This window comes from Anolis sagrei, chromosome 4 (genome assembly GCF_037176765.1).
Source record: "Anolis sagrei isolate rAnoSag1 chromosome 4, rAnoSag1.mat, whole genome shotgun sequence".
Classification (NCBI taxonomy): Eukaryota; Metazoa; Chordata; class Lepidosauria; order Squamata; family Dactyloidae; genus Anolis; species Anolis sagrei.
Genome location: NC_090024.1, coordinates 150,736,209 through 150,761,948, shown reverse-complemented (window position 1 = coordinate 150,761,948; position 25,740 = coordinate 150,736,209). Strand labels below are relative to the sequence as shown.

The window sequence follows — 25,740 nt, the reverse complement described above, 5'->3', positions numbered from 1 at the left end:
TATTTATTTATTTATTTATTTATTTATAACATTTATATCCTGTGTTTCCTCCCAGTTTACACCTTGACAGACATGCTTTGTCTTCCTTTATTCTTACAACAACCCTGCGATATAGCTCAGGCCCCATCCTACGCTGCCATATAATGCAGTTTGAAACTGCTTAATGTGGTATGTGTAGACTCATATAATGCAATTTAACTATACTGAACTGCATTGTATGAGTCTACACCAGGCATGGGCAAACCTGGGACCCTATATGCATTTTGGATTTCAATTCCCATCATTCCTAATCGCCTCAGGCCCTTTCCTTTTCCCCTTCAGCTGCTTAAGCGGCTGAGGGGGAAAAGGAAAAGGCCTGAGTCTATTAGGAATGAAGGGAGTTGAAGTCCAAAATGCATATAGGGTCCCAAGTTTGCCCATGCCTGGTGTAGACTCATATAATCCAGTTTAAATCCAGTTTCTGCATTCAGAAACCGGATTATATGGCAGTATAAATGGGGCCTAAAACAAACGAGGAAAGACCAGCTGCCTTACTCCTTTCCCCCTCAGTGTACAGTCAGAACAACCTGCCAAGCAGTCATTTTGAAGTCCCCTGAATAACTAAACTCAATAAGAATGGAAATAGCACTGGTTTATTTATGGGAGTCTTTTCCTTTGCAACTAAAGTAACAAATGTGGTAAATATAGCGGCCTCTCATCAAATAAATTCAAAACCAGAACAGCCCACGAAGATTTTAGCACAAAGGGCAGTTCAACAATGTGGTTTTCAACTGTGGCTGGCCTTTTTGGTAAAATACAATGTAATTGTCCCTCTATTTCCAGTCAAAATAATGCCCCCTCAAGTGGTTTTCCTGGCCTCTAATGGCAACCTAAAACTGAGGTGGAAAAAAACTGAGAGAACAGGCCAAAGAAATGCTTGAAACAACAAACATTTCATTTTTGCGGCCTACTTCTTTTGAAGGAGAAAAGCAAGCTCACACTCCCTCACGGAAATACTATTTTTGGCTTAACAGCACAGAGAATAAGGAATCCTTCCCCTTCTTAGGACCCTTCCACATAGCCAGAATATCAAGGCAAAAATCCCACAATTTCCACTTTGAACTGGATTATCTGAGTCCACACTGCCATATATTCCGGTTCAAAGCAGACAATGTGGGATTTTATTCAGCTGTGTGGAAGGGGCCTTAGAAAGGCCTTAGAAAGCCTTCAGAAAACAAAGGATATTACTATATATCCAAGTGTGGCAAAGGAACAGTTCTAGGAAGCGTAGTTTGTTGTGTGAGGCATCAGAAATAGTTTTGCCTTCTATTTTTTATGCTTTATGCCATAAATATGTTTACATTTCAATTCCTGTGTGCACAAATAGCTTCTACAGCAGGCCTGGGTAAATCTGGATCACATGGCAGTGTAGAAGAGGCCTTAGGATCCTTCCCTATATACCAAAATATCAAGGCAGAAAATCCCACAATATCTGCTTTGAACTGAGTTATCTGAGTCCACATTCAGATAATGTGGGATTTTTTTGCCTCAGGATATTCTGGAATATAGGGCTGTGTGGAAAGGCCCTGAGTTATTTCATTTCAACCCTATAGTTAAATATATAGGAAGAGAACCTCCTTTCGATCAGAGTAAGCAACTTTGGGGGTTTCTGTGGCTTATTTTCTACTCTGAATTGGGTTATTTGAATCTACACTGCCATATAATCCAATTCAAATCAGATAATCTGGATTTTATATGGCAATGTAGAAGGGGCTTCAGATTATTGGTGACTTGCATATATGGTACCAAATGTCAAAATAACCAACTACAGGTTGAACATCCCTTCTATGGAAATCCAAAGTACAACAAAATCCAAAACTGTGCAAATAGGTGACTGAGATAATGATGCCTTTATTTTCTGGTGGTTCAATGTATCAAAAATGGTTTAATGAATAAAATATGTTGAAAATGCTGTCTATAAAACATTTTTTCAGACTTTGCATCTAAAGTGCAGAGTCAATCTTAAGAAATGGGACTACAGGGTGGAATCCTCGGCATGCGAGTGCGGAGAAGAGCAAACCACAGACCACCTGCTGCAATGCAACCTGAGCCCTGCCACATGCACAATGGAGGACCTTCTTGCGGCAACACCAGAGGCACTCCAAGTGGCCAGATACTGGTCAAAGGACATTTAATCAGCTACCAAGCTTGCAAAATCTGTGTTTTGTTTTTGTTTTTTTTGTTTCTTTGTTTCTTTGGGTTTTTTTTTAATCTGTGTGTTTGTTTTGTTCTGTTAGAATTGTAACAAAATGGTATGGTTGCTGATGACACGATAAATAAATAAATAAAAATCTAAAGTGTATGTGATATATCAGTGAATTTCATATTCAGATTTGGGTCCCATCTCCAAGATATCTCCTCATGCACATTTATGCAAAATACAGATATTTCTGTATTTTGGCCCGTGAGCAGGTATAGAGGCCCGTGAGCAGGTTTTCACTATTTAATAAAATGCTCGTATTCCTCAGGGATTGGCGCGACCGATGTGATCATGTCATCTATCATGTCTGAGAATTTAGTCCAATCTGCCTTTCTGAAGTTGTATCTTCGTTTAAATCGAACTTCTTGAGGCCTTATTGTTGGGAACAGTTGGCATATTATTGGTCGGTGCTGTGTGTTTGGAATTGGTGGTCCCACTGATTTAGTGCATTGCTGTACAATGCTGTCACTCACAAATAAGAGGTCTGGGTTATAACCTCGGTGCCATCTCCCGCTGTTGTAGGATGGTGGGAGCTTGCTATCATGGATGAGTGATAGTTTGTAGAGTTCAGACCAAGAGAGGACAGCCTCTCCATTTCTGTCCTCTTGGGTATAGCCCCATATATGACTATGGCTGTTGAAGTCACCAATTACTACCGCCCTTTGGTGCCTGTCAAAGTTCTCGGGGGAGGAGAAGCAGAACTCTTCATTTGGGGGCTTGTACACAGAGGTGATGGTGATGTTATTAAGCTCTACTGTTAGAACCTCGATATTGTTTTCTTCAGTATTGTGGGCACTGCTGACTTGGAGGCCTGGTTTGACAAAGACAGCGCTTCCATACTGCGCATGTGGTCTTTCCACTACTAGGATCATTCCTGGAACTTTGGGTCGTTTCTGTCATTCATCCCTGTGTGTTTCTTGGACACACAGCATTGAAATTCACACAGAGAAGCCATTGAAATTCACAAGCATGTGGACAATTTCAACAGAAAGGAGGAAACCATGAAAATGAATAAAATCTGGCTGTCAGTATTTAAAAAAACTCTAAAATCAGGACAATAAATAACGAGTAACACTCTGAAAACAGGAGAATTCCAGACAGGAAATAATCAGTGCCAGCTAACACCTCCCAACAAAAGATTCCCCCAGGCAGGAAGCAGCCATTACTTTGAAGCTGCAAAGCCATTCAATGCTAATCAAGGTGGTCAAGTGCCACAAGCAGACAAGAATTCTTTCTCCCACTCTGGACATTCCACAGATATATAAAGCCTAGTTTCTAGCAGATCTCACAACTTCTGAAGATGCCTGTCATAGATGTGGGCAAAACGTCAGGAGAGAATGCTTCAGGAACATGGCCATACAGCCAGGAAAACTCACAGCAACCCACTATGATGGAAACTATAGCTTGTAGAAGCTTGTTTATTTAATAGAGGAAACACAAAATAAAAATAATGTTGGGTATGTTTTATCAATACACCGGGCAGACTTGTCAAGCTAAAGCACCTACAAGCCATTTATTTCAATGGGAGAGTTTAACATACTAGTGGCATTGTGACTTGGGGCGCTTCAGTGCAAAAAGGTAACTTTTCTAAGGTTTGGTCTAAAGAGTCATTAGTGAAGCCAGTGGGAAGCAAGGATGGTGAACTTTGACAAGATCTTGTCTATCCACTGTAGTTTTAGAAACCAGTTTTCCTTTGTTACCATTAGAAAGGCTGTTTTCTGATTCTTTTGGCCCGAGGCAAGTTTCCATCTTAGTTTGCAACATCTGCTTTTAGCTGGCCGAACTTTAAAGATTAAAGCGAACATCGAAACTGTTCACTTTTCAGAACTATTTTTTTTCCTTAGCCTCGTCCCAAGATGGCATCTCCTTCAACACTCATATACACAAACACATCACATAAAATATATAGCAAAGCAGCCTCTTAACAGCTCTGAGACAGTTTAATTTTTGATTTCCCTCAAGCCCAACATCTGATCAGCCATATGTTTTGAGTCTTTTTTGACTCACAGAGATCACATAACAAGCCATAAACCTGTACATTCTGGAGCAATATGACTAGAAAAATCACGAACACCAGAAAGTCACGGGTCAGTGATCCATACAGCAATGAAATAAGACATGTTTCATCTAAGTACAAATCTGTTAAAAGCTTGCAAAGTTCCATGGAAGTTTACCACTGAGCATAGAAACACAAGCAATTTTCCATGCCAAGACTGAATTATGACAATAGAAGCAATAATAAGTGAAAAGGGAAATGTATAATGTAGCCATCATATGCAGATAATTAGCTAGTAAAATTGTACCTTTTAAACACACACACATTTTAAAATTTTATTTTGTGCACATTCTATACTAGATTATAACTATTACTTTCAGCAGAAAGGTTGCTACTCCAATGTCTTTAGAATACTTTGAATTAATCAGATTTTGTACCGAATTGTTTCAATCAGTTTCTTTTTGAACAGAAAAACAGTGACTCAGTATTTTTAATATGCATTTTTTTTATTTTCAGATCTTACAAGAAATAAAATTCAAACACTTATAACATCTGAATAAGATTACTCATGCAAATTGTTTCCCTGAAGTTAGTCAAGTGCATAAGCGGTTGCCAAATTGGGCCCTAAGAGAACTAAACACAGCTCCCCCCGGGACCCAAACAATACTGTTTGCATGTCAGCCAGAGGGAATCTCCCAGGAGTGATACAACTTTTTTTTCTCTCCAGAGGCCAAGCAAACATTTTATGCAGCATTGCGCTAACTCATGTCTGCTCAAAAAAGTTAAGTTCTGAAGCCAAGATTCTAAACAGCTAAATAGCTTCTGTTAATCTAATCTCTCCTTTGTGTGTATATAGTTTACTTTTTCTATCCCACAGATTTATCCCCCTAACTGGCAGCTAATTGACTAAATCCCTAGCTAATGAGAAAGACCCATAGTTAACATCCATTCTGATTGAAGCTAAAGCCATCATTAGTCCTATCCAGAACAGGTGGACTGAAATGAATGGGAATTAACCAAAAGTACCATTGGATTCAATAGCTCTTCTCCAATGTTATGGGCTAATATTGATTTAGAACTAACAGGAGCATCTTAACAATGAATTCTGACCCATTTGTTTACATTTTTCTAATTTTGTTTCTGGTTGATTTGAAACAGCTTTATATTGTTTCTATCTATATAAATAAAAATGTAATGTTCGTTTGTGGTCTTAACATAGCTAAAAAACCACTGGATGAATTGCCGCCAAATTTGGCCTCAAGACATCTTCTAACCCAAGGAGTGACCATCACTCAAAAAAATTGATTTTGTCATTTTGTCATTTGGGAATTGTAGTTGCTGGGATTTATAGTTCACCTACAATCAATGACCAACAGAAAACACTAGAAGGGTTTGGTGCACAATGACCTTGAGTTTGGGAGTTGTAGTTCACCTACATCCAGAGATGTGGACTCAAAAATGCTTGATCTGGACCAAACTTGGCACGAATATTCCATATGCCCAAATACGAACACAGATGGAGTTTTTTTTTGGGGGGGGGGGGTAGACCTTGACATTTGGGAGGTGTAGTTACTGGGATTTATAGATCACCTACAATCAAAGAGCATTCTGAACCCCACCAATGACAGAACTGGGGCAAGCTTCCCACACAGAACCCCCATACTTAAGGCCATCCAGTCCAACTCCCTTCACTAGGGCAAGAAAATGTAATCAAAGCCCTCCTGACAAAGAGGCATCCAGCCATAGGTATAGATATATATGATTCACACACAGAGAGATATAGTATCATAGATCTGAAAGGGACCTCTGAAGAGGGACAATTATAAGTTGCATGTTCCAGAGGAGGCAAACCAGGCAATCGCTACATCAATACTGACAAAGAAACAACAAGAAATATGTTTACCCACAGCAGAAATTACATATATTAGAAACCAACACTTTCTCATTACTTTCTTTTCCAGATCACCAGACTGGACTATAGCAACGCGTGGCAGGGGATGGCTAGTAGTGTATAAAAAGGTAAAGGTTTTCCCTTGACATTAAGTCCAGTCTGACTCTGGCGGGTGGTGAACATCTTCATTTCTAATCCAAATAACCGGCATTGTCCATAGACACCTCCTACGTCATGTAGTCAACATGACTGCATGGAGCGCTGTTACTTTCCTGCCAAACTGGTACCTATTGATCTACTCACATTTGCATGTTTTCAAACTGCTAGTTTGGCAGAAGGTGGGGCTAACAGTGGGTGCTCACCCCACCTCGCAGATTTGAATCGCTGACCTTCTGTTCAGTAAGTTCTGCAGCTTAGCGGTTTAATCCGTTGCATCACTATAGAGTATAGAGCTACTATAAATACGTTTAATAAAAGTTCTAAGTCCAAGTAAAGCATTAAGTAATAGTAATCCACAAATAATTGAAAGGTTCTATATTCTACCAGTTCACTAGGACTTAGAAGACATGTAGAAAGGTTCATATAAATGAGCCTAGATAGACAATTAGTACTGTCTCTCATCATCACTTCTGGATGGTCTGGAACTGGTCCATTCTTTTTAGAGCTGTTGGGACTTCTGAAGATTAATAAGCAGCAATTACCATTTATTGTAGTCATTAAGGCAAAGGGGAAGAATAAAGTGTCACATCTCAGGTAACAACCAAATGATGTAATCATTAAGAGCTTGCTATCTCTCAGAACAGAGTCCTGCACATTCAAAATGAAAGTAGTAATGTCAAACTGGCCAAAATTAAGCAATCATAATCAATGCAGACCACATTCCCTGTCATATAATTGTAGTCTCCCAGTTTTCTGTTGCAAAACTCTAGATCTTATACAAATGCCTTCTCGGTTTCTTACACAAATGAAAACACAGTAGTGAACATTACTTGCTCACAAAAAGATGTGATGGCAAACCTGGTTTTTTTTGTTTTTTTTTGTTTTTTGTTTTTTTTTAAGGGCAGAATGAATGTATCAGTTCAGGCAGTGGGTTGGTGATTCAAATAGCTGAATGTTTCTCTGTATGATAACCCCCTCCATAGCAAGATAATAAATGTAACTGTGTACATAGAAACCTTTATGCCAGGGAGGAGTCTAGATCAGAATGTTAGCCACTGACTAACATATAAACTTGTACTTATATTTATTTGGAAAACTTATTTTTCTGTAGCCATGTGAGCATTACCTGCAGTTTGAGACTTTGCCACAACTGTCCTCTCTAGGTGTTTTGAACAAGAACTTCCAGAGGTTTAGACCTGTGGAGGATACCAAATTGGAGAGGTTTATTTACTTTAATGCTTGCTTCTTCTAAGAATCAGGTCTATTTATTTATTTTATTTATTTACTATATTTATATCCCACCCTTCTTACCCCAAAGGAGACTCAGAGCAGCTCACAAGTAGGCAACAATTCGATGCCACATAAGCATACATACAAACAATGTAAACATGTAGATTAAAACCCAAAATTAAAACATCTCAACATTAAAACCAATTATTAAAACCACACAATTCAAAATCATAGTTTGAGGCCATTCCAGTTGTTATTGCACTATTCCGTATTTAATTATTGCACTGAAAAAAATCACTGTCCAAAAGCTTGATCCCACATCCATGTTTTTACTTTCTTTCTGAAAGTTAGAAGGGAGGGGGCTGATCTTATTTCACTAGAGAGGGAGTTCCACAGCTGAGGGGCCACCACTGAGAAGGCCCTGTCTCTTGTCCCCACCAACCGTGCCTGTGAAGGAGGTGGGACAAACATCAGGGATCCCCAGAAGATCTTAGCCTCCAAGATGGCTCATAGAGGGAGATATGTTTGAACAGGTAAGCTGGACCGGAACCCTTTAGGACTTTAAAGGCTAAAGGCAGCACTTTGAATTGTGCTTGCTCGCAGGCGGGCAGTCAGTAGAGCTGACGCAGCAAAGGGTCCCTATATGCCACTCCAGTGAGGAAACTGGCTGCTTGTTGGACTGCTTGAAGCTTCCAAACAGTCTTCAAAGGCAACTGCACATGAACACATTGCAGTAGTCTATTTGGGCCTATATGATATACTGGTGGATGGAGTGGGTCTATACAAATTGCATAGATTTTGTGGGGCTATTCAAAAACAGCCATTGACATGTATAAGGTAAATAAATAATTAAATGTATATCCTGCCTATTTCCCAGTAGCATACAATACAGTACACATCCCTTTATGTGTGCTCTCAATTTGATCAAAAAGAAATGAGTCTATACATTCTATTAATATTCTAAATTAAAATGCAATAACTCACTAACTGAACCTGAGGGATTTCTTGCCATCAAGGATTTATGAGAGTTCACATTCTTGCAGTGCTTTTGGCAAAATGTGTTGAAGGTACTTGGTTAAACACTCTCTGTGTAGCCTCGCAGTAGCATAACTGCTGCGGTGACAGCAAAGGACCAAAGAAAACAACATGATGCAAAAGGAAAGAGAAACTCTGTCATATTACATTTCTGATAAAATGCACACAAACAGAAGAGGTTACAAACACAGCAGAAGAAGTGCGTCAATGCTACGAGAAGGAGATGGGAGCTAGAAACGAAATACTTTTATAACAAGATGACTGCTGACAACACTATAGAAAGTAGGCGGCAGCATTTCAAAGTCAAGACATGTTACATTCTTGTTGATGTGTTTACAACGCAGATGAAAGGAGAGTCTCAAGATTTCACAGAGAAATGTCAGCTGACACCTTTGACATTGATAAAGTTATTAAAAACATTTTCCTTGAATAAAACCATCAAGGTAAACTTTATAATCTGCATACTCAATCTGGAGCAGTGGCTCACAATTTTTCTCTTGCCTTTCTAATTCCTATTACATGTACAAACACACCCGACAGGTAACAATTGACTCAATCTCAAGTGCCAGTCCTCTTGTAATCAAATCAGCACTATCATGCACAGCACTGCAACAGTGAAGTTGTAGAAGTTACAAAAAATTGAGGTGCAATAGCCCAGATGATGACTGAACATGCTCACCAATTGCTGAGATGGAAAAGGGAAACTGAGAAGAATGGAATATAATAGCCAAAGGTCTGAACAGGATTCCACAATAGATCCTATTACTCTGTCCAGATATATCCTTACAATATGCAGATAGCCTTTTGTTTTCTGCCCTCAGACATCAACAAGGCAGTTGGTTCTGATGTTTTAGTAGCTCATTTCTTTAACAGAATATGGACAAGATACTCCCTCACTCCTCAATGAACAATTAAATAACATTCATTCCATATGCCTAAACAGAGTTAGGAGCCCCTGGTGGTGCAATGGGTTAAATCCTTGTGCCAACAGGACTGAAGACCAACAGGTTGGAGGTTCAAATCCAGGGAGAGTGCGGATGAGCTCCCTCTGTCAACTCCAGCTCCCCATAGGGGGACATGAGAGAAGCCTCCCACAAGGATGGTAAAACATCAAAACATCTGGGCATCCCCTGGGCAATGCCCTCTCAGATGGCCAATTCTCTCACATCAGAAGCAACTTGCAGTTTCTCAAGTCACTCCTGACATAAAAAACGAGTTCCCCTTTGCTTCTCAAAAATTAGCCCAAATGCCATATCTAATTTTTTATTTATTTTGGCATCACAACTAACAAGATGAGGTCTACTATTGAAAAGCAGGAAAGGCAAAAATGGTGTGCCCAAAATCTGGACAGTAATTTTATTTTTTATAAGACATCAGCCTATTATAGTACCTGAAAGGCACTAGATTCTGTTTGCTCTTGGAAGCTAAGCTTCATTAATCCTGGTTAGTACCAAACAACTACTAGGTGCTATAAGTTACATTTCAGAAGAACTGGCAAAGGCATTCCTTGAATATTCCTTGTGATCAACTGACAGGTAAGGCGTGCACACACATTAGGTCATCACACATTACCATGGCTGCCCCTCCATTTGCCTGCAGAGATAGCCATGCCAATGCTAGCTGTGGTTATTTTATTATAAGTTACGTTAAGTTTGTGGGAGAAAAGCAGGGTGACAGTATTTTTTAAAAAACAACCAAATCTATATTTCTTTACTGTCTCAGACTACATATTAGCTCATCAATGAAATGAGATGAAAGAGGAGCAAATACTTAAAATCAAAATGCCTGAGAGTAACCTGTCACTGTAATCACTGCAGCAAGGTAAATCGCTTAATCCCTTTCTTTTCTCTTTTGCCATGGTTAAAACTTTAAACAGATGTAAAGTAGCCCAAGAAGTACTCCCTGCACACCTTGCAGGGAGATTGTAGAAGTAATTATGACATGCAATGATTTCAAAATGCAAATGTGGTAAGTGTGCTGCTTATATTGTAAGAAAAATAAATGATGCCTTTGAAAATGGCATGTTCCAGATGTTTAAGTGTCTCGGTATATATTATTTAAGTACTAGTTGTAAAAACTCTGTGTATATCCACATGAGTCATGTCACTTTGGATTATGGTTCCTCTTGGAATGGTAGGTCACCCACAACAGACAAAAACTTAGGATAAAGATGTGGCATTTCTCTACCCCATCCCAAACTGCTTTGCTTCTTACTTACAAACAGTCTTTTAAAAGTGCCTATTCAAGGATCTTTCTCCTCTTCTGTAAGTACACTGCTGCTTGATAGACACACCATGTAACATTTCATTTTATCTGGAAATATCAGATGAAGACTAACCATGACATTCTTTCACAGCAGCCATGTTCTCGTAAGATGTGCAGACAATCTGTAAACCCAATAAAATTTAGGTAGATGTACAAGGGTTATCTGGAAAGTAAGGTTACAAGGCACGTATCTCTCACGGGGAATTTTCTTGGAGGAAGTTGGTATCACTACCATGTAGCAGGAAGGCAGCAGAAGCAAACGAGCAGTGCCAGTCATCAGTAGCTCATCGACTGGCATTGTGGTGAAGGTTAGAGATGAGCATCCTCATTCCATTTTCTTCCAAGTGCAAAGTTTGCAAGTGCACTACCTACCTTGTCAATGCTGCAATTCATCGCAAAATCATTTCAGTTTATAGACAGGACATAACGTCAAGACAGCATGTGACAAAATGGATACAGAATATATTGTGAGACCATGAAGAAACTTTGCAGAGCCATCCAAAACAAACATTGTGGGATGCTGATGGCAGGAATCTGTCTCCTTCATCACAATGCGCATCCACACACTACTCATGCAACACAAGAGTTGTTGACTTCATTTGGTTGGGATGTTTTAAGCCACCCCTCTCATAGCCCTGATCTCGCACTCAGTGACTACCATCTGTTCACTAAATTAAAGGAACACCTTGGTGGAAAACACTTTTCCAATGACAAGGTGAAAATTGAAGTGAAGGAAGGAAGAGAAAGGAAAGGAAAGGAAAAAAGGTATTTGGGGGGGGGGGGGGGGAGAAAAAGAGAAATAATAAAGCCCCTCCGACATGTGGGCAACGGCAGATATACCAATGTATGCTAATTTTATGATATAACTTTTTAAAAAATACAACAATTAAGTGGACATTCCTTTGAGGGCACAATTGCCTTTTAGATTGGTATCAGCTCCTTATGGTAATTTCGTACTACTAAGAATGGAAAAATAATATTTTGTGTACTAGTGCAGTTAGATTTTAACTACGAACACTACAAATGGTTGAAAACCTCTGTTTGTCATCAGAGTGCCTCACACATATCCACTTTTTAAAAAATGCTATTCCATCAAATCTACAGAATTCACTAGAATTGTTTATTATCCTATGTTACTTATTCAATCTATTACTTTTTTCCAATGCATAGCTTCAGGATCTGCTTATTTTCATGGATTATCATCTGGCACTGTGTCTTTCACTATTGAATACAGTTCTGAATCTACTCATATTATCCATGTTAATTCATGCATTGGACTCTGACTATTCACACAAATATGGCAAGGCAGGATTTGGCCTCTCAGTCACACTTCTGCAAAAGATGATAAGATGTGATGTTAGAAAATCTCAACTTATGACCTTAATATTTATGACTGTGTCAGGACTACACTGTAAAACTTTATATTATTTAATTTTCAACTCTGACACTAAAGCATCATTTCATTTATATGCAAATAAGAAGATACTCTGCTATTTCTTCACAGTCGAATCTGTTTGAATTATTCACATCTTATTAATAAAGCTTCATAAATGCATATTTTTTCACTCAATTGGTAATGGCCAAGGGAAAGAATCTATATATCAAGCCTTTGTTATTATGAGAGCTATAACAAAATACGAAGATTTAAGGAGTACATAATTGTAGGTTATAGAGTTGTAATGGAAACAATGCATTATTTTAGATGAAACACATATATATTTCTTTTGACTATCTCTTTACCATTCTCCCTGGGATTTGGCACAGGTACCTTTCAAAGGTAAATTAGAAAAAATGAATTTTTAATGAAGGCAACTACCGTATTTATTCATTGTCAATGTTTAAATAGTGACCAATAATCAAGGTTCTCTGGAAAGTTTATAGTAAAAAAAATGAACCATATAAAATTAAAACATAAATATCAGTTGAAAATCAACAACAAAATATCAGTTGAAAATCAACAACATCTCATAACATTATTCTGGTTTAATTAAAAACATGAGGGAAATAGAAAGTGTTCAACTTTTATTGATATTAGAAGGTCTTCGCCTTTTGCTGAAAGGACCACATTTCCTAAGAAGCAAAAACAAAAAACAAAAACAAAAAACAAAAACAAAACAGAAATGTATGTATGTGGTCCATAAGTAAAAACAGTAAACAAGAGAAGGATTATACCTTCTGCTATCCATTTCATGTCTGGAGAAGTTAAAAACCATGGCACAGTTGCACCATTTTTGTGGCACTTTGGGCTTCATAATAAACTATTATTTCCCATCTCTGACTGAGGAAGGAACTCTATAAACAAGGTACCATCACAAAAAAGGGCTTCTGCATAATAGCCACCATGACACTTCTCTTGTTGGGAGCATCCACACTACCTTAAGCTCCAGATGGGCAAATGAGGAAGGATGTGAGCATTCAGGTAACCTGGTCCCAAACAATTTAGGCTGTCACACCTTTTGGTTAGACTACCAGAAGCACTTTTGTGAATCCCAGGACCCCCTGCATGTCAAAAGTTTGGGCTTCAAAATGCCACAAAATACCATGAAATTCCCTCAAGAAGTATGGAGGGCATTTTCATCATGTTTGAAGATCCCCTAGGCCACCCAAGTGTCAAACAATGTTTGCATCACTACAACTAAGGGTTGTATCACACAAATCTGGCAAAGAAGAATTTCGGGAGGATAATAGCATCTTTGGCCAGTAGTTATCACAGGATGCTTTGCCCATCCCACTGCTGCTTTGCATCTCATTCATTAGCATGGTAAAGGTTTCCCCTTGACATTAAATCTCGTCGAGTCCGACTTTGGGGGATGGTACTCATTTCAATTTCTAAGCCAAAGAGCCGGTGTTATCCATAGATGCCTCCAAGGTCATGTAGCCGGCATGATTGCATGGAGCACCGTTACCTTCTTACAGAAATGTTACATATTGATTTACTCACATTTGCATGTTTTTGAACTGCTAGGTTGGCAAAAGCTGGGGTTAACAAGGGAAACTCACCCTGTCCAGCGGATTCAAATCGCAGACCTTCCAGTCAGCAAGTTCTGCAGTTTAGCAGATTAACCAGCTGTGTCACCGCAGCTCCCTATAGAACAGATAATACCCATAAATGGATCTTGATATCTTTGCCTTTCCTTTACTGACTTTTGTGCAGTAGTTTCCTTGTACTGCAGTTCTGTTGTTCTAGCAGTCCGGTTGCATCAGTGGGTGTGATTCTCCTCCTTTCCTCTCTCCCCACACTCCTCACTATTTCCAAGCATGATGGTTTCCTCCCTTATCACTATTTTTCTTATTATTTTTGTTGTATTGTCATAATAGCTAATTTGTGGTAAAAAGAATAATTAAAACATGAAATGACTGCTGGGCAGGGAACACGGCAGGACAATGGAGTTATGGGAACTGTGCAGAAGAAAGATGTTGGATCCGTGCATTGCCAAAGCAGTGCTATTGCACTAATATAAGAAAGTTTGATAATGAATGTTCTAAAGCTGGTATGTTTCCATTCCTTACATTAATGCAATTGGAATGAGACAGCAGGCTGATATGATAAGGCCCTAAGAGTGCAACTTGCAAGATGGGAAGGGATGCTCCTATAACATTTATCTGTCAAATTTCAAATGCTTTCCAAAAGTTATTGCAGAAGAAATTGATTTGCTCATGGTAGTTAAAATTAGTTGGGCTCATAATTTACCACCACCTCATTTTGTGTGCACATATAGCAATCTTAACAATATTCTCTTTTTTTGTTTCAAAATCTGTGTCATTATTAAAACATTTGTGAATATAGGATTCTCTCCCATTCTCCACCCCCATCCTGCTCATCTTCTGACATCCTTTGCCCTTGCTTGCTTTTCCATTATTCTCTGAATTCCTATTCTTTAAATGTTACTATCGTCTTTTTATCTACTGGGTAACCTTCAACCTATATTTTAAGGAGATGCACAGGCTTCAGGAGTGGAGGGATTTAAAATAGGCATGTCTCCTTGGGCAACAGAAGTAGAGACAGCAAGAGAATCAAGGAAAACATGCTGTTAGAATAATTCCCTTCAGAGAAATCATGATGCCAAACCATTCCTTCCAGCTACCACTCTCAAACAGAGAATATTTATTCACCAGTAGATGAAGTTCAGCAGACAGTCCACATTAGAATTTGAATTTTCAACTTCTCCTGTAGTTTTTGAATTTCCTGGGGGAAAGGAAAGTAGGGGGAAATATAAGCAAAGTAAGTGTTAATCCAAAGGTTCAGGTACTCTTGAAAATATATGTTGTTCTAGCTGATCCTACTCAATGCATTTTCCCCCTCCCCTTTGCTCTTCCCTAAACAATTGTTTAGTCTCCTTTGGTATGTCCGCATTGATATAAAGCTTGTTACTTTTTCATGAGCTGTACAGCTATGCACATCCAATCCAATCTATTCTATTCATACATCAAATGCAGTCATGCCAAGATATGACTCGGGAATGGAACTCATACTATATTCTGGTCTTGCAGCTATTCTAAATATCATTTTAAAACCCTAGCTCCTATTACAATTACTATTACTGGCTCACAAGTGTATTAGACCCAAACCTCAACAATTGAACAGTAGAATTTTTTTGGTTAACAGAGACAATAATGTAACCTGACATCCTGCTCAAACTTCATTGTCTTCTCTGAGCTTAGGTTGCAGTTCTACAGTACATTACTGGGTGGGTGGGTGGATTTTCTCACTAACAATTTATTGTTCTGAGCTATCCCTGTTGTAATCATTAGTTTTACAAAACGCATGCTCCTGGTAGAGATTGAAACTGCTTGTGCTTTTGGAGTGTCAATCTCTACCAGGCTGCAAGGACCGTAATGCTGTACTCATTGCAATTTGCCACAGAGTATATTTTGTTACTGTAATTTAGTTAAATAATAGCTTAGAATTTTATCTTAACTTAGATTTATAAAGCCTGAATATCCTGCAAGCCTTAAATGGGAAAGGACATTCAAATAATAGAATGAGATGACTGCCTTCATTTGTTATGAGGTGAAGAATGTGTTAGTCTGCAGTTTTATTACCCTATGTTGGCTACTTCGGATAAGTATTGAGGGTTAAACCAGGTTAATCTAGTCTTAGAATCATAGAATCATAGAATCAAAGAGTTGGAAGAGACCTCATGGGCCATCCAGTCCAACCCCCTGCCAAGAAGCAGGAATATTGCATTCAAATCACCCCTGACAAATCGCCATCCAGCCTCTGCTTAAAAGCGTCCAAAGAAGGAGCCTCCACCACACTCCGGGGCAGAGAGTTCCACTGCTGAACGGCTCTCACAGTCAGGAAGTTCTTCCTAATGTTCAGATGGAATCTCTTCTCTTGTAGTTTGAAGCCATTGTTCCACGTCCTAGTCTCCAAGGAAGCAGAAAACAAGCTTGCTCCCTCCTCCCTGTGGCTTCCTCTCACATATTTATACATGGCTATCATATCTCCTCTCAGCCTTCTCTTCTTCAAGCTAAACATGCCCAGTTCCCTAAGCCGCTCCTCATAGGGCTTGTTCTCCAGACCCTTGATCATTTTAGTCGCCCTCCTCTGGACACATTCCAGCTTGTCAATATCTCTCTTGAATTGTGGTGCCCAGAATTGGACACAATATTCCAGATGTGGTCTAACCAAAGCAGAATAGAGGGGTAGCATTACTTCCTTAGATCTAGACACTATGCTCCTATTGATGCAGGCCAAAATCCCATTGGCTTTTTTTGCCGCCACATCACATTGTTGGCTCATGTTTAACTTGTTGTCCACGAGGACTCCAAGATCTTTTTCACACGTACTGCTCTCGAGCCAGGCATTGTCCCCCATTCTGTATCTTTGCATTTCATTTTTTCTGCCAAAGTGGAGTATCTTGCATTTGTCACTGTTGAACTTCATTTTGTTAGTTTTGGCCCATCTCTCTAATCTGTCAAGATCGTTTTGAATTCTGCTCCTGTCCTCTGGACTATTGGCTATCCCTCCCAATTTGGTGTCGTCTGCAAACTTGATGATCATGCCTTCTAGCCCTTCATCTAAGTCGTTAATAAAGATGTTGAACAGGACCGGGCCCAGGACAGAACCCTGCGGCACTCCACTTGTCACTTCTTTCCAAGATGAAGAGGAAGCATTAGTGAGCACTCTGTGTTCATCCACTTAACCAATTACAGATCCACCTCACCGTAGTTTTGCCTAGCCCACATTGGACTAGTTTCCTTGCCAGAAGGTCATGGGGGACCTTGTTGAAGGCCTTACTGAAATCCAGGTACGCTACATCCACGGCATTCCCCGCATCTACCCAGCTTGTAGCTCTATCGAAGAAAGAGATCAGATTAGTCTGGAATGACTTGTTTTTGATAAATCCATGTTGACTATTAGTGATGACTGCATTTGTTTCTAAGTGTTTGCAGACCGCTTCCTTAACAATCTTTTCCAGAATCTTGCCCAGTATCGACGTGAGGCTGACCGGACGGTAGTTGTTTGGGTCATCCTTTTTTCCCTTCTTGAAGATTGGGACCACATTGGCCCTCCTCCAATCTGCTGGAACTTCTCCCGTTCTCCAAGAACTCTCAAAGATGGTTGCCAATGGTTCTGAAATGACTTCCGCTAGTTCCTTCAATACTCTGGGGTGTAGTTGATCTGGCCCTGGGGACTTGAACTCATTAAGAGCGGCCAGGTATTCCTGGACGACTTCTTTCCCAAATTGGGGTTGGATGTCCTCCAATCCCTCATCCACTCCATCTTGCTGAGGTTGAAGACTCTCTTTTTGTGAGAAGACCGAGGCAAAGAAGGCATTAAGTAGTTCTGCCTTTTCCCTATCCCCTGTCAGCATTGCCCCATCTTCTCCTCGAAGAGGTCCTATCGCCTCCTTGTTTTTCCTTTTTCTACTGAAATAAGAATAGAAGCCCTTTTTATTGTTTTTAATGTCCCTGGCAAGTCTGAGTTCATTTTTTGCTTTAGCCTTGCGGACCTTTTCCCTACAGGTGTTGGCTATTTGTTTGAATTCTTCTTTGGTGATTTCTCCCTTTTTCCACTTCTTGTGCATGTCTCTTTTGTGTCTTAGCACAGTTAGAAGTTCTTTGGACATCCATTCTGGCTTCTTTGCACTTGTCCTATTTTTTCTCTTTGTTGGCACGGTTTGCAATTGCGCCTTGAGTATTTCACTCTTGAGAAATTCCCATCCATCCGTAACTCCCTTGTCTTTTAGTATCTGTGTCCACGGAATGCTGCTCAGCGTTTCCTTCATTTTTTGGAAATCAGCTCTCCTAAAGTCCAAAATGCGGGTTTGACTTGTCTTAGTTTCAGCCTTCCTTTGTACCTCAAATTGCAGGAGCACATGGTCACTTGCCCCTAAGGATCCTACCACTTCGACCGCATCGATCAGGTCCTCCGCATTTGTTAGGATGAGATCAAGAGTAGCCAATCCCCTTGTTGCCTCTTCTACCTTCTGGACCATGAAATTGTCTGCAAGGCAAGCGAGGAATTTGTTGGACCTTGTACTCTTGGCCGAGTTTGTTTTCCAGCAAATATCGGGATAGTTGAAATCGCCCATGACTACTACATCTCTTTTCTGTGCCTGTTTGGTCAACTGTTGGCAGAAGACTTCATCAAGACTTCATCAAGCTTGGGGGTCTGTAGTAGACGCCTACAACGACATCTTTTTGAGTCCCAGTTCCCTTGATTCTTATCCGGATGATTTCAAGCTGGTTTCCCAGATTGCTGTCTTGAATCTCTTCTGCAGCATAAGAGTTTTTGACATATAAGGCTACTCCACCTCCTCTCCTCTTTGTTCGGTTTCTGTGAAAGAGGTTATACCCCTCGATATCTACATTCCAGCGATAGGAGTCATCCCACCAGGTTCAGTGATCCCTATGATATCATATTTGTGGTGTTGTGCTAAAAGTTGGAGTTCGTCTTGTTTATTTCCCATGCTCTGTGCATTAGTGTAAAGACATGTGAGCCCCTGGGATCTTCCCTTGAGCTGTTTAATTGGGATTATTGTGCTTTTGGTACTTGGTCCTTGTTGTGTTTGTGCAGCCCTCCGTTTAGCCTTCTGGCGATTCCCAGACATTATGGGTAAAGTAGTGTTTGCAAGGCTGTTGTCCCCCTCCCCCGGTGGACCTAGTTTAAAGTGCGTCTAATGAGGTTTGCGAGTCTGTGAGCAAAAACGTGTCTTGCCCCTCTTTAGTAAAAGTCAGGGGGTGCTCTGGAGTTTTTTGAAACTCTGAAATATCTTGCAGCTTCAGAACAGTATGGACATCAGGATTGGGTCTGATTTCAGCACTGTCCACATGGCCAACACCACCATCACTTTTTCCCTGTGGTGATGAGCAGGGAAAAATGGATGGATCGTGCCTGTCACTGCCATCACAGCTCTCAGTTATAGTGGTGCCCCCTGCTGACATCAGCAGAGGTGACTGTAACCTAGAAAGAAATGGGAAAATTGGCTCTCTCCTTCCTATCATGCCTTTTCTGATGTCAGCACAGGGGGCCTGCAATGGTCATGGGCTCACATGAAGTCCAGTGGCAAGCTGGGACTGACTACGATTACATGGAAGGTGTGGTAATAGTTCAGTGGGGTTGATGCAATCTGCTCTGTACTGGTCCCAGATTTATCAGCCAGTGTAGACATGGATATAGAGTGATAATGGACTCATCCTTCTGGATCTGTCATTGCTGAATAATCCTGGCATGTTGCATAAGTGTGAAGCCAGCATAAATGGCTATCACCAGATCCAAGCATTGATCCCCTCTCCCATGGCTAATTTCATTTTGTGCTTTGGGTCTTCCCAAGACATTTTTAGAGTCCTTGAGATTATGATGTGAAATGAATGCTTTCTGCAAACAGTAGTTTAGACATAAAGGGAACTTCCTCCAGCAGAAGAATCCTCTTTCATGTGGAAGAACTACTGACAGAAAAAGTTCTTCAATCAGAAGATTACAGTGAATGGAATGAAGTCTTCAGATTCAACCCTCTGGTGGTAAAAAAATACGATACTCTGGCCTATTCAAAAGACTTGCACACTTTGTCTAGTAGTGATCAATGAAATTAATATGGAGTAGGTAGAGTTCCTCCATTTTTATTAGGTGTGTTTCTAAAATATGACATGATATTTCAATGGGTTGTTCTTTATTGCTATGATTCCAAATCTCCTAACATTCCTCAATATAAGAGCACCCACTTTACCCACTTTGATCCCACTTACCATCAGCCATTCCAAGTGTGGCATCAAATCCAATGATGCTGAGTGGAACATTAAAGAGAGTGAGTCATTCCAGTCTAAGAAGAACAAATTAGTACATTGCCTTGTAAAAGTATTGAACTAAAAAGTGTTTCTACTTAATTTTTTAAAAAGACATGGAAAAACAAGCAACCCCACCCCCCGCACCACCACCACTTAAAGGACTTACAATTGCAAAAGCAGCGAGCATCAGCTTTGCCTTCTAAGTCTTATTTGTTTGAATTTTTGACCACTTTCAGTGCTCATTTGCATGTGGACACCATTGGTAGCCAACATTTAACCAAAAGTATTTTTCAGAAAATAATTAGTGAACAAATAACCACAATATTAGTGACACTATCTATAGTTAATGTTATTACTGCATCAAACACAGATTTAGACACTGAAGTATGGATAATTCAATCATTCAATACTTAAATGTACTTAGACCATCTGCCTGGAAGAGTTCAACGAGGCTAATATACAGGTAATATACGAAACTGTCCCTCAAATCTGATCTGTGGATATTCTGTTCTGGCAACATGATGTGTAATGAAGTGAATAATAAAGCTTTACAAAATGATGTTTTGGATGCACTGTAGTTAAGTGGCATAACTAAGGGATGCATGGCTATGAAATGTACTGGGTGACATCACCAGAGGTGGTGATACCATGACTGATCAAGATGCTACCCACACCCAGCAGTTATCACACCAAAGAAGAAATTCCCTTCATTAAGCCACAGGAGGTTCTTTCCTCCCTGGTGCCCTGCAGCTTCCTCTTGGATTGCCCCAAAATTGAGACAATGTTGCTGCACCATCAAGCTTCTAAGGAATCTTTGATGCTGCAGCGTGCAGTGCCAATGAAGCGGGTAGAGGCCAAGAAAGGCTGGATGCTCTACTACTCATCAGTAGGAATGTGGAAGGAAAGATGGAGAGCAAGAGACCTACAAGAGCAATGCCGTCAGTTGTAGCAGCGGTTATGACAAAAAATCAAGTGAAGGAAACAAAATTAGAATTGGAAGGGGCTGGGCTTGTGACAAGAGGACTCTGTAGGCTCCCTTTGGGAGGAGGCCCATGGGGTGATTCAATGAGTAACTTCAATTGAATGACATCATCAGTGTGACCAGTTCCAAACAGAACACTTTACTGTACTAGAACCCATACATTATAGCCAGCAATGATTTTAAATTCAAAATATTTTTTGCCTTGAAGATGTTCCACCACAGTACTCTCATGTCCATTTGCAATCATTTTCTGAATCATGGATTCCAATGAGTCGATGCTAAAGTACATATTGCAAACCTGGTCTGAAATCCTCTGCCAAACCAAACTGTCCAGAGCCAAATGTTTCCTGGAAAACCCAGGAATTTGGAATATCTGTATTTGTACATACTTACAATAATGAGATATCTTGGAGATGGGACCCAAATCCAAACATGAAATTCATTTGTTTTAAAGACAACTTGCACTTTTGCCCAGAATGAAACAAAGATTGTTTACATTAGAAAGCAAAAGCAGCGTTATCTTAGTCATCCATGTGGATAGATTTTGGAGTACTTCATATTTTGAATTTCGGGATAAGAGCTATTCAACCTATAGCTGGGAAGCTATTTCTATTTTCAACTTAATTTACATATATTTGAAACGAGAAAGCAGAAAATAACACAATGAAGCATATTTCACCTTTGACCTCACTGGTGGTTGGATTCTACCTGGCAGCATGTGGCACCTGCCTCAGGCAAAATATAAATTTTGTTTAATTTGTTTCCTTTCAAGAATAAGGAGAGTTGGCATGCAGGATTTTCCGCCTCATGTGCCAGAATAACTTAACTGATTTGGGTACTATCCACGTTGACTTGGGTGAGTGAAGAGACAATGCTATTTGCAGTTTTGCCTATGGTAAGAAAATATATCGAGCTAGCCCTGAATGCTGTTCAAGCACATTGTATGTGTGTATGTTTTCCTTCAAGTCACTTGTCAACTTACAGGTGACCCTATCAATTTCATAGGGTTATCTTATGCAATATGCAGTCAGAAGTGGTTTTGTCAGTTCCTTCCGATGTATGCCTTCGTACAAAATGCACCATGAAGTAGTTATTTGAAGATTCTGTGAAAAGAAATTTGGGGGGGGGGGGGGGGGAGGTGAAATAGACTAAGTTATGAAAGCTGATTCCATATAATTAGCAAATTTTAAGGTATTTTCCCTTCTACTTGAAAAGAAATTCAAAAGTAGAGAGAAGACCTGAATAAAGAGAAAATTGGACACAATTTCAATTTAAGCAGAAAGGCTACAACTGCAGGGGCGCAAGAGGCAAGAAACGGACAAACCTAGCAACGTTCCAGGCTCAACACCAATTCTGATCCAAAGAAAGACTTAACTATAAACTCCAAACTGTTTGTTTCAGAAAAAAAGCTTGATTTACTTCTAGCTGAACAGGCTCTTGGGGTGAATATTCCTCAGGAGGGCAGAAAGACAAGCTTTCATAAGCTGCAGTTGCTTTGAAATTTCAGTTACATTTTGCATATTTTATTAAAATGTCATTTTAATAGATTTTTTCTTGGAGTATTATTTATTACAGGGTACATAAGAATGTATTTTCCAGTATAAAAACAGTATGATTTATGTATATAGATGGAATGCACAGTATAATTGTAAGGAAATATTTGTATTTTTGGAATTTGTCCTAGATTACATTCTTAGCAGGATCAAGAAATGTGCTCCTCATTTTGCAAATAGTGGGTTAGGGAATGAAATCTAAAACTTTAAAGAATACCAAAATTTTAAAGAAAACAAATCTTTCCCTTAACAGGCACTGAAATAAGATACACAGATTTCACATTCATGTGCAATGCTGGCTTTTTATATTTTCTACACGCTGCCAGCCAAATTATTTTGGCAAGTAAAGCCAAACAAAACTAAATTAACCCCTGACTTTTTTGGTCTTCTACACCAGTAATTCTTAAGCCATTGGATGAGAGAGGGAGCAGCAGGTTTTTTCCAATGCACCAGTAACATATTGGTGTCCAATGATTTCTTTCTTTCCCCAAAAAACTATCAAAAGACCAGAAGCTAGTATCTCAGAGACAACATCAGTCCACAGATGACCAATCTGACTATATTGCTCTATATCTACATACACCTCTACAGCTACCACCCAGTATTTTTTAAAGAAAAATATTTATAAAGTTGGCCATCAGGATGTTTAAAAAGTTAAAACCTGTGAAATCAAAAATACTCAACATATAGTGGAAGGTGCTTTCAAGTGATCTCTAAAAAGTTAAAAATGACCAACTTGTTTCATTAAAGATGCTAAAAATATTTAAAAGTTTGCTGAAATGTTAGAATCACTTTGTTTTTATATCATAGGAAGCTATCGCTATTTAGATGTTATTTCTGCCTCTGATACCCCATCTTTTTGTTAAAGAAGGAATGCCTAGAAACACAACTTGTTTTGTAAAGGCAGGCCCTCATTCAGGTCCTGCTTAGAATGGAACACATCCGATTTAAAGGAAGAGAAGGAACAGGATGCCCAGCAGTCTCCATCCTGGTATCCTTGATTTATATGAAGTGAGAAGCTGGGCATGCCTAAGTACAGCCTGCTAATCACAGCTCATGGGATGGTGCAAATGGGGGCTTATGGCCATACAGCCCAAAAACCTCACAACATCCCAGGGGGCTTATCTGTACGCAGAGAGAAGACCAGTTAGGAAAAGAAGAATGAATAAGGTCTGAATAGGATTTGTGGAGTGGGAAAAAGTAAAAAATTCGGGGACTGCACATTCAGATAATTAATCTTACTAGTTTTTATTGTTGTTGCTGTTAAAGTTCTGTGTCTGTTTCCATTTAAGAATTGAAAAGGAGAACTGATAATGCTCCACAGCATTGAACCCATTGATCAGTACAGCCCCATGTCCAGTGGACAGGTCACCTTTAAGATCAAGTACCTGATACATGGAAGAATTCTGAAGGTAAAAAGGCAAAGGTATGTGACAGGAGCCTCAAGATTGGAACTGTGGAAATAGCTTAAATCTTACTAATATCCTAGGACCGCATCAGATGCAGCCCCCCCCCCCCCCCCATTTCTACACATTGTAAAATGCTTTAAAGATGGGAATCCCACAGAGTCCATCATAAGACATAAAACTTGTTCTGGCTGTTCCCCATGGGACTCCATCTTAAAATGTGTTTAAAGTGTATAGAAAAGGAGGTTTTAGGTTTCAGGAACAAATTGTCTTCAGAGTCCCCAATTCACACAGAAATAGGTAAAGGCGCTTATTTACATGTGGAATGGAAACAGTCAGATTCCCCCATGTTAGATCATTTTTGTTCTGTTAAAGAGTGGCCGTTCCTGTGGGCATTCTCAAAATGAGCCTAGATGCTTCTTTTCTCATCAGTATGAAACGTATGGTATTTTTTAAAAAACTAGTTTATGCTTCCGGAATTGCACAATTTTGATATATCACCACTTTGCTATGGCTATATTTCCCCTTTTTTCAACCTAGATTTTAGACTTCACAATTGTGAAGTTTCCTTTTTAATAAAAGAAAAAGAAGAATGTGGAATGGGGGGGGGGGGGGGGGGGAGAGACTACACTCACCCGTGTGATACCTCAGAACTTGCAGGATTACAGTAGAAACAGACAAAGGGGGTGGGGGTGGGGTAAATATATTATCTGTTTCCCATTTAAGTGTAATGGAATGAACTGCTACAGTAAAAATACTATTCCCCCTGCTTTCCTCCCTCATGTGATGAGGTCCCTAGCCTACAGCTCCTATTATGAGCTGGATATGATTAATGGATTCAATGTGATGTTTAAGCACTGTATTGTGACTCGAAAGAAAAAAGTTAAATTCCCTGCTTGGCCATGGAAACCCACTGCTTGACCCTGGGTGAGTCATGCACTCTCGGAAAATTATGGCGAACATCACCTTAGGTTCGCCATAAGTTGGAAATTGGAGACACACAACAAAAACAAATGAATAAGATGATAATTATATCATCTTATATCATATATCAGCACATATAAAAAGGTACCAGCTAGGAGAGGTTAGTTGAAATATTAAATTTTTAAAAAGTAATTTGCTCAGTATTTGTATTATAAAAATTGAATTTTCTTCAGTTCCCCACCGTGCTCATCAAAAGGACTCACGTACAAAATTGGCACCTTCTTTTCTCTTCTCTTTTCAAAACAAGTCCCAGATAATGCTATAGAGGGTTTTTCATCCCCAGTGCTTTCTAACTTTAAAACAATTGCTAGAGTATCAAACTTCAAGGGCATAAAAGGAGGCATAAGAAGGGACTGAGAGCCTTCTCTGATTCTCCAGCCACAGAATCATTAGTACTTTTGAAACAGGAGAGAACTAGGTATTATATAAAATAGCTTCAGGGAGCAGCTTCAGAACACTAAGAGACAGTCCACAGGCAATTTTTCTAAAAGAAAAGAATGTTTTCCATACTGCTCTCCTCCTTTTTAATATTTTAAGCCACATGCCTTGAGTGCTATATGTATTACTTTTCTATCCAGTATAAAATGCATGTCTTTGATGGGCTGCTTTTGTTTCAGGGCCCTGATGGTGTTGTCTGCTGTGGGCGCCATAACTGGATGCTCTGCCCATTGGGACGCCTACACACCTTTCTCAGGCTGTAGAAATTGGAGAGAGGTGGGAAGAAACATTGTTTTCCCTGTATATCTTTCTTTGTTCTTCCGTACCA

The 25,740-nt window shown here is 39.6% G+C and overlaps 1 long non-coding RNA gene across 1 annotated transcript; it reads left to right on the top strand.

Annotated features, from left to right (window-relative positions):
• Positions 1-6,193: 6,193 nt before the first annotated feature.
• LOC137096824 (uncharacterized) lies at positions 6,194-25,663 on the top strand. Its single transcript, XR_010909751.1, has 3 exons — positions 6,194-6,254; positions 23,877-24,010; positions 25,592-25,663. It is a non-coding gene; the product is annotated as an uncharacterized lncRNA (long non-coding RNA).
• The last annotated feature ends 77 nt before the right edge of the window (positions 25,664-25,740 follow it).